The sequence below is a fragment of the Henckelia pumila genome, chromosome 3, assembly GCF_033568475.1.
Source record: "Henckelia pumila isolate YLH828 chromosome 3, ASM3356847v2, whole genome shotgun sequence".
Classification (NCBI taxonomy): Eukaryota; Viridiplantae; Streptophyta; class Magnoliopsida; order Lamiales; family Gesneriaceae; genus Henckelia; species Henckelia pumila.
Window position 1 is genome coordinate 37,844,886 of NC_133122.1, and position 10,962 is coordinate 37,855,847.

Sequence of the window (10,962 nt, forward strand, 5' to 3'; positions counted from 1 at the left end):
ATGATTTTGCACGATGAGTATGCGGAGTATACTAGTGATCAGCAAGAATTTGAAGAAATATGTGAGCGTATATGTCGAGAGGATACTGAATGGAAGGTGAATTCGAAGGGCAACATGTCTTTTGCCAAGGCTGATTTGCTGGGTATCGAGAAGGGGTGGTATTCTTTTGTGGCAGCTAGGCTTTTACCGTCTGATCATACCACCACTGTCACACAGGAGAGAGCTGCATTGGTATATTCTATCGTCACGGGCAAGTCCATGGACCTCGAACACATAATCCAGGATTCCATTCTTCATTGCTCCACCGGCTCTACTACAGGCGGACTCACACACCCATCTATTATCACTGATTTGTGTCGCCTTGCAGGTGTCACCTGGGAGGCCACCGAGGAGTTACTGAAGCCTCGGGCAGCCATTTTTGTTACCCATAACCCCGCACCAGACCACCAGGCTGCAGCGGTACGACCGCCACGCGCCGTACCTACGGTCGCTCCTCAGACTATCCCTGCTCGACCCATTCGACTTGAGCACGATATGGAGCAGTTTCGCTATCGGACGGATGTCTTTATGGGCTATATGATGGATTTCACATCTGTTTTGGAGCAGCGGTTTCCAGCCGCATCATCTGATGCCCCTCCATTTCCGCCACACACTGTTTGGCCTCCACAGTACCCACCACCGGCCGATCCCCATGGTGATGTTGCGGGCGATGACCACTGACGGTCGTCGCCATAAGTACGTGTATTCCCTTGTTCTTTTATAGATTCAGTGTACATTAGGGACAATGCACGAATCTAAGTTTGGGGGGATTTCTGTGTGTTTAGTTTCATTTTGTTTGTTTAGTTGTGATGTTGTTTTTAATGGAAGTGTTTGCCTGATCCTGCATCTGTGTCGTGTTTTGTTTTCTCGTATTGTGTTAACTGTGTGTTGCGTTTCGTGTCAGTTTCATTGTGTGTTTGTCTTTTTGACAAAAAAAATGAAAAAATAAGAAAAACAAAAGAAAAATGGCCCATGATGATGAGTTGGAAAAAGAAAAAAAGCATATAATCTAGTGTTGGCGACATTGTATCTTGAGTTCTCACCTTTTATGCACTATAGCCTTGACTGTCGATACTCCTGATAAGTAAACAAAGTTATGTGGATTTTGTAAGCGGATTGGATAATTTGATTCTTAACTCTGGCGATTTATGCTCAAAACCGAGGTAGACTGATACAAGCATAGAAATGATTTAGGCAAAAATTTAATTGATGACTCCATCCGGATTAGGAATAAGGTACTGAAATCCTAGTTGCCTTATGCATGACTAAGTATGCGGATTAAATGGGGTTGCAAAAGTTAAAATCTAAATTTTCTTACATCTCCATCCGGGCTTGGAAAGTGTTTGAAATCCTATTAACTGTTCCATGCTAAGTTTGCGGAAAAAAAATAATGGGGTTGATGCTCCATCCGGGCTATAGATGAGGGGATTGAAATCCAAATCCTATCTTTAGTTATAGCTAAGTCCGCGGGTAATTTATGGGGCTAAAATAAAATAAAATTGGGTGTAAAATCCGGTAATTTTGAAAAAAAAAAGTCCTTTTGATTAATGCGAGTAGAAGTTGAATTTGGTTGAGAGTATTCTGAAACTAGAGGGCGGGGTTAATGACTCTTTGAGGCTTACTGGTTGCATGATTTGATCAAAAGTTAGGTGGGTAGATGGGATTGGCTAATCACACACACACACGAGGACTCTTGAGAAAATTTGCTGCACATGGATTAATTGTTGAACATCTGAGACTTACTGGTTGCATGATTTTGTTTGTTTTGTTATGCTCGTGACTAGCAAAAGTTCAAGTTTGGGGGGATTTGATAAGTGCAATTTTTGCACTTATATTTTATATGAATTAGCCTGGCTTTTGTTTTGTTTTGAGTGATGTTATGCGTATTTTCTTGTCATTTGTGTAGTTGCAGGAATTTAGGTGACAATCAATTTTTGTTGAGAAAATGAAGTAAAAAATGATGGAATAAGAAATTAAAGAAGAAAAGATGAAGAAAGGCCGGCGCACCCGCGCCTTGTAAAGGAATTTCCGAAGAATTGTGGGGGCGCCCATTCAGGAGCGCACCCGCGCCGATGGAGAGCGCACCCGCGCTGCGCAGTGTTCAGAATTTTGGAAAGTCTTGATCGAGTTTTAAAAATGATTATATGACTTATTTTGGAGGATACGAGGGTTTGGAGAGTTTTTCAGAGCTATAGGACGGCTATTGAGAGATTGGAAGTGCACAAGAGCTCAAGAAACCGATACGAAGACGGAAGACGGCGGCATCCGGCTACGGAGAAGCTTTATTCTAATTCGTTCTAGTTTCTCTTTGAACTTTATTTTTCGAGTTTTATGGATTGTTGGAAAAACATGTGTTATTTGGTTCTGAATTGCATTATGAACTAATTTCTTAGTCTAGAGGTAGACGAATCTTGACTGGAAACCATGATTGACATATTTTGATTTATATATTTAAATTTCTTCGCACATTTTATTTGTGTTTTCCTGATCTTAATGCTTTCAATTTACTGGTCATAGATTGAATGATATTTTATTTAGAATCTATCACTCGAGAGATGAGATTTTGAATACGACATAAGAAAATACATCTTTGGTGTTTATATTGTTCGAGAGGTATATAACTCCATAGAAGTCGTTAGAAGAATTCTCGTGCCATTTACCGGATTTAATAGTTGAACTTAGATAGACATATTGAGTTTGCTATTGAATACGAATTTCTGCTTGACACTCGAGAGAGGTAGTAGAAAATAATAAGGATTTTTGTCTAATAAACTAGAAGAATTGATAATTGAACAATTATTAGAAATAAATTGTGGTGGACAGTCAAGTAAAGTCGAACCTCTATCATTCATCGCTTATTGAATTTTCATCTCATGAATTCGTGGCTATTTAATTTTATTTCTTGCAAATTTTAGTTTTATAAAAATCAATCCATTTTCGTAGCTCTACATAGGATTAGGATTTGATTAGTCGCAGATATTTATTATAATATCATTTATTCATTCTTCGTGGGATCGACTTGGACTTAATTCCTATATTATAACTTGACATCGTACGCTTGCGAGCGAAAAACACGCAACATATATAGTAACAATTATGAGTAGTGGTGCTATATATATATATGCTATCTACTGATATCAACAGTTATGCAATAATATTCCATCGGTCATTATTTCCGGTGTCACGTTAGCATTTTGGCACATTTCGATGGTAGATAACAAAAAATAATCAAAATCCAGAAGTTTTTATACTAATTAAGATAAAAAAAATTGAAAAATTAGTGAATCAAAACGAAGTAAAAAAAAGACAACTAACTCGACCGAAAGTTATTTCCCAAAAGAAAATTTGAATATTATTTAGTGGATCAGAACACAAAATAAAATAAGTTAATCTAACAAAAAAATTATTTTTTATTTTAAAAATAAGGTAAAACTATGTCACAAGAAAAGGGGGAAAAGGAAAAAAAGAAAAAAGATAGTCTGTGATCGTATACCCAAAAAATAAGAGTTTGGTATAAGTCCAAATAATTAAAGTGAGATACATATTTTCCTAAAACAAAAATAAAATAAATTTATGTATGAATAGAAAATTGCACGTGCATTGCACGTGACAATAATTTTATTTAGTTGAGTCCGAAGTTATCAAATTTCGTTTTAAACTGTTTAGTTTTTTTAAAATCAAGTGTTATAATTTTTATGGGCAATTTCAAACTTCGGTAACTATGATAATCTCTAATTAGCTACTGAAGCAGTAATAATACATCTTTAACTTTCTATTTTGTGATATTTGTCGGTCTCTGATCAACGTTTTTCTCGTAGTGTATTGCATATTTATACATTGAGTTGGATTGATTTTTAGCTAACAATTTTAAAGAAATTACATTAGCTAACAGTTAAATATTAACAATTAATACACTTTGAAAAAATAGATAAACAAAAATTAATTACTCATTGGCTGAGCTATAAAATGACATGAAAAAACCTAAAACATTATTGAAAATGACAACAAAATTAATTATTAAATAAAATGAAATGAGGACAAAACTGTAAATTCATTATCAAAAGTGTCACTTTGACATAGATATAGACTTTCACTGGCCTTGCATCAGATGGTTAAATTTAATGGTTCGATTTAATTTTTGTTTTTCTTAAAATTTTAATGATCAAAATATTATGTTAAAAAATTTAATAGAATAAAAATATTACGAGAATGATAAAAGTTAAAATAAGTCCACAAAATTAATAATTTTTTGGATTTATAGACAAAAAAATTAAGATAGCTCACGATATCACAAATTAGCGCTCTTCATTAATTTATGGTTAAATTTCCCAACTTGATTATTTTTATAATTTCTTAAAATTTTATATTTTAATGATCAAATTATTATGTTATAAAAAAATAAAGGACTAAAAAACATAATTATAAGGATATAGTTGGGAGATATCAAATAAGTCGATAAAATTAATAAACTTATTTACACATATATAAATATACATTTAAATATAATTAACGTAATACTTGAAACAAGAGAAGGAAAGTATCATATATCTTAAACCATTACAAGAGTACTGCATACATGTTTATTGATAAAGATTGGTAAGTAAACAAGAAAATCCATATTAGAGAAGGTTAAGTGCAAATTGAGCCAAAAAATATGCAATATAGTATTCAAATGTCTTCCACAATGTTGGATGAATTTCTACAATTTGAAATACCATACTTAATATAAACTAGCATAATCGCACATGCAACGCGTGTATAAAATCATACAATATATTTAATATTGTATGTTTTATATAAATATTATTATTTCAATAATATTTAAATTTATTTTTTATCATTTATAAAATAATATAAAAATAAATTTAAATTTTTTTTTATCAATTTATCTTATCTACAATATTTAGTTGAGAAAAATATGAACATTTGAAATATCAAAATTTCAAAAAAAAAACAAATAAAAATAAAATTTTAATATTTATATTACATAAGAGCAATTTTGGCAATTTAAAAGATGGTGTATAAGGGGGAGATTCTTTATATATTGGAAGAGATAAATATGTAAAAGTTTAGCTTGATTTTCAAAGATGAACTATTGCGCAATTTCAAACAAATGGCCCGAACCACTACCAAGTTGCTCAATTGTTTTCTAGATGCAAATTGCCATCTCCAAGAAGTCGTCAAATTCTTTAGCAAGGGTTTCCACTTTAGCATCATAACCGGTAACACGGTCGATTCAAGCAAGATTATAAATAAATTCTCCAATCCTTACACTTCCCAAAAAGATGTAAAAGTTCCTTCAGAAGCATCGGGAACGTCCTCTTGCCAAATTTCCCATCAGTGTTTCCTTCCAAAAGCCGATTGGCAGATCAAGTCATGATTGGCAAGTGACATGAACAATTCGATCACTCAAGTTAACTGGAAAACGGGACGAAGAAAATGACTTGATCATGATTTTCTTCAAAAGGGTTGTTTCTATTGGAAATATATCTTTATAAATATTGTGTATATCTTTTATATCTTTTTATTTATTTATTTATTTCCTTATCTCTATCTCGTGAGATTGTATATAAATATACATTGTATCTTTATTTCTGAATATATGAAAAATATATTCCCCAATCGTTTCTACATGGTATTAAGAGCTCCCGGCCTACGCCACTAAACCCTAGCCCTACCAAGCCGAAGCCGCCGCCGCCCCTCCTCCTCTTCCAATATATTTCTTTTCTTCCGCCGACTAACATGGCTGCTGCACCCGGTCCGGCTATCACGCTTCCAATCTCCTTCAATGTTGCTGCTCATGCGCCTTTGAAACTAACATCCACAAACTATCTTTCCTGGCGTCTCTAGTTCATGACCCTTCTCACTGGTCATGATCTCCTTGGGTTTATTGATGGATCTTACCCTTGTCCACCACGGACCATCCCCGTCGTTGCGACGCCGGCCACGGCCACCGCTGCCGCTGCCGCTGCCGCTGTTCCTGCCACTTCCTCTTTGAATCCTGCGTATACCGCTTGGATCCGTCAGGACCAGTTGATTCTGAACATCATCATTGGATCCCTCTCTCCCTTCTTGATTCCATTTATTGCTACTGCCACCACTGACGCCGACGCATGGACCACTCTTGCCAATACCTATGGCAAGCCCTCTCGTGGTCGCATCACTCAACTCAAAACACAGCTTCGGAATCCGGTCAAGGGATCTCAAACCATCACTGAATTCATGCAGTTCATCAAATCAAAGGCTGATGAACTGGTCCTCATGAATGCTCCGCTAGACATCGAAGATCTTACAATCAAAGTTCTGCATGGCCTTGATAATGATTACAAGGAGCTTGCTCATGCCATTCAAGCCCGTGACACTGCCATCTCGTTTGAGGAGCTCCATGAAAAGCTTCTCAATCATGAGGCTCATCTACTAGCTCGACAGGGCTCTCTTTCTGTGTAACACCCAGTATTTTTAGTACGTAAATTTGCATGCATAATTAGGGATTTTATTTATTTAGAATGCTAGATTATGGGTTAAATATTTATGTGAAATTATTTGTGCATGTTTTAAGTTATTTTTTAAGCATTTAACCCATAATTAGTGATGTTCATGAATTATGGAAATTTAATTATTTTATCGCGTAGACGGGATCGTGGACGAACGAGATGACAACTTTCTACCCAAATTATTTTATGAGTCTTTTAGGAGCCCAAAAATATTATTTTGAGTTTTATTTTCTCAAAATTATCAGTATTTAATTTTATATAATTTTAGGAGTCCATTTTTATCTAAATTTAGCCAAAATATTGACTTTTAATTACCTTTAAAATTCCCTAAAATAAATATTTCGGGATTTTAATTAATTGTTATGTTAGTTAGTATTTTTAAAAGTTAAGATTATCTTATTTATGTTATTATCTCCCTATATTAGTTATTAAAATCCTATCTACCCAAATTAAATCCTAAATCTACCCCAAACCTCACGTTCAATCCTTTTCTCTACAACCTAGCCGCCTCCCTCCCCCATTATTAATCTCCTTCATCGACCAAGTAGCCTCCAAGAAGGACTCCATAGCCTCGATATTTTTGAAGCATCAAGAAAGGTTGTTCGTCGTACCGTCGTCCCGGAAACGTTCTACGCACTTTGCCCTATTAATTCTACGGTGCAAGGCATGTTTTTCTTCCCTTTTTAGCACCACATCAGTATTAATTAGGTGTGTGTTGTATATGCATCGAAATTCTTCAAGTTTTTCAGAAATGGTTTGGCTTTATTGTTTGCACCTTGTTCATGTATTTCTTTGATCATGCTCACATTTTTATGCATCCATGGTGTGTCCAGCTGCTGGTCAGAGGTCCCTTGGTCATGTGAGAGTGGTCTAGAGTCCAGTGGGTCGAGCCAAGTAGTCCAGAAATAAAGCTAGACCATCTGGTTCGAAGTTGGTGATGGGGTCGCGCAGGTTGAGGATTTAGAGGAAGAAAGCTTTGTTCTCCTTCCTCAGGTCATCATTTGATGCGTGGTTTGTTGGGTTTGAACCTATAGGATGTTATCTAAGTCTCAAAAGTAGTTTCAGAGTCATTGGTTGTCGGAGCAAGCGGCACGAGCTAAAGTTTGATCGCTGCTCAATACTACACGCGATTTGGGAACAGCTCCGGTGCAGAGCTTTGTTTGAGAGCTATAGGTCATGGTTTTGGTCGGTTTTTAGCTTGTTGGAAACGTCTAGATGTGGACTAGGTCCTAGGTATGGTTCTCCATCCGGTGGATGGCCGGAGTATGGCGGCCGCCGGTGTTCTTTACAGCTGCTCGTGGCCGCAGCAGTGCAGGGAAGAGGGTGATCGGGTTTGAGCTTTGGGGGCTGATCCGGTCGGGTCAAGGGCCTGGGTCGGGTCTGGAAAGTAGTGGGTCAAGTCGGGTTGGTCTGGTTCCGGGTTAAGTTAGACGGGCTCGGGTATTTTTATTTTTAAGATATTATTTAAGTTTAAGTGTTTAATGGGCCTAATTAAATCCCAAAATTTAATTGGATTCCATTTAATTATTTGGGTTAAATTTAATTATTATTGGGCCAGAATAGGTTGTTATTGGGTCAGGAATGCATTAATGGGCTTGAATAAGTAAATTGGGCTCAGAAATGTGTTAATGAGCTTAAGAATGTTAATGGGCCAGTCTCAGTGTTAATGGGCCAGAATTTAAGAAAATGGGCTTGAGTGTTAGGGCCAGCAGTCCAGCACAAACCATGAAAAATTGCATGTGTCCTAATTATATATTTAATTATTTTATGCATGAATATTATTTTAGTATTTATATGTTAGTATAAAAATTAAATTAAATATATAGGAAGGACACACATTTTATTTAAGTACATGCATTCATGAAATAATTTTATGGCATGATTTAATGTTTAAGATTGAGCTAGAAAATAATTTTATGTTGGAAGTTGAAGTAGTGTGACAATTTAAGGGGGACCAGTCCCCACATGTTAAGGGCAGTTTACTGTCAATTTAAAGGTAGTTTACTACCAGTAAGAGGTGATTCGTCACCGCCGCGTACGTTGGTTCTAAGAGACTGATCAGTCGAACTTTAAGTTTAAGGTTACACTACGGATATGACCATGCGATATTAGAAAAAAATATTATGCTCAACAATGTTTATGTATGTAATATATGATTATATTTAAGTTCAAGTTTAAGTAAGATTTTAAGTTATAATTCATAATTTTTAAGCATGCTCATTCATGTATATGTTATTTATTAGTATTCCAGTGATTTAAATTATTTTAAACCCTTGTTATGTTAGCATGTTGGGCCTCTAGGCTCAATACACTTATATGGTGCAGGTGAGTATGTAGAGGAAGATGTAGTTCCTACCGGTGGTGAGGACGTATGAGCGGACATGCAGTGATCCCCCGTGACCGTCGGCTGAGTCCTTATGAACATTTTAAGAATTTTTAAACTCTGTTTTCCATTTATTTCTTTTATGTATTTCTAGTGGTGAATTTTAGTACTATTTTTATTAATTAATTTTTATGGCATGCAAACTTTTAAGGGGATTGTTTGACAGTATTTTATTTAAGTTTGACTCGGTTATTTAAGTAAAAATGTTGCATTTTATTTATGTTATTTTTAAATCTGTTTATTTTGTGCATATATGTATGGGCATGTATGTACATCTACTTTACTTAGTATTATATATATATATAAAAAATTTTCGCATATATTATTTTAGAATGTTTGGGTTGTTTCATTCTGCCCTTCCGGCAACAGCCCACTCGACCCAGCGCTCCAACCATCAAGGCCGCCGCCCGCCACCTGCTAATTTTCTCAGCGCCTCCATTGCCCATCCTCATCACGGCGATGCCTGGAATCCGAGGCCTGCCTTCCACCAGCCCGCCCAGGCGCAGGGCCAGCGTTTCTCGCGCTCGTATCTGGGGCGCTGTCAGCTCTGCAGTCGTCAGGGTCACTCTGCTCGGCGCTGTCCTGACTTTCAATTCACGCCAGCTCTGTCTTCTGCGCCCCATGGTGGTCAACCACGCGCTGCCCCGAGTTCGCCATTTTCCTCGGCCGCCGCGTTTACTGCTGCCTCGCCTGCGTCATCTGACTGGCTCCTAGACTCTGGTGCCACGCATCATGTCACCGCCGATCTCTCTAACCTATATCTCCACACTCCGTATGCTGGCTCTGATGGAGTTGTTGTTGGTGATGGCAGTGGTCTCCCCATCACTCACACAGGTTGTCTCCTACCACCCTCTAGTTCCTCTAAGCTTTTGTTTCCACACGCCCTATGCGTTCCTTCCATTAACAAAAATCTGTTATCTGTGTCTCTGTTAAGTGTATTTTATACACTTAATTTATATATGATTTTAAATATTAATTATTTGTTTCGAGCAGATTTATGTGGGTGTTTTGTTATTTTTGTGAGTGTAGGAAATTATTGATTTTATGTGGAAAAGAGAGGAAAAAGAGAAAAGAGAAAAAATAAAGAAGAGAAGAAACGTATAGACAAGAAATGAGATTTCTTAATGGGCTTTTTGTTGGGCCTTAAAAGTTTAGCTCTAAAACAAGCGCTGATGAGGAAGGGAAGAAAAGATATCGCGCAAGATTTGGAAATCAGAGAGAATTGAGATTTCGAGATCAAGGCGCGCCCGCGCCAATTCTTGAGCGTCCGCCCTGTTGCCGTTTAGAAAGTTTTATTATTTCGGGCAATTAATTTGTGGGTTTGATTTTGTGGGCTTTTGCTGAGCGATATAAAAGAGATTCTTTATCAGACTAGAGGAGAGCTGTCACACACATTACGCACAGATCAGAGAATCAAGGTTTGATCGTGTGAAGATTTCTGGAGGATTTTGTGCTTTAACTTGAAGAACGAAGATGGAGTTCGATAGACCGAACACGGCGTCGCATCTACGGATTTGTTTCTTATCTTTTATTTTATTCTGAATATGCTTGAATTTATGAATTATTATTTTATTCAGAATTTTATTATGAACTAATTTTTTAGAGTCTAGAGGTCGGATGGAACCTGGTATAGATACTTTCATGAATTTTTGATTTTATTGAATTGAGTTTCTTCTAGATTAATTGTTTTTTCTAGAATTGATTGTCTTTTCAATTATCTGATCAATAATTGATTTGTTATATTTATTTGAAATCATTGCTCGGGAGAGGGGATTTTGAATAGGACATTAAAAACTACACTGTTAATTATTTATACAGCTCGGGAGAGTGTATGATTTTAACAGAGCTTTTAAAAAGAACATTGTTTTGTGATAGATCACTGCGATAAATTCTTAATAGGGATATTGGAATTGAATTGTAGTTGATAAACATTATTTGTTGCTCGGGAGAGGGAAATAATAAACTTAAGTGTTCTTGGCTATTGATTGACTGAAATTCATGAAGATTAATCATTTAGGATTGACTGTTGTTGAAACCAGGTGAAAT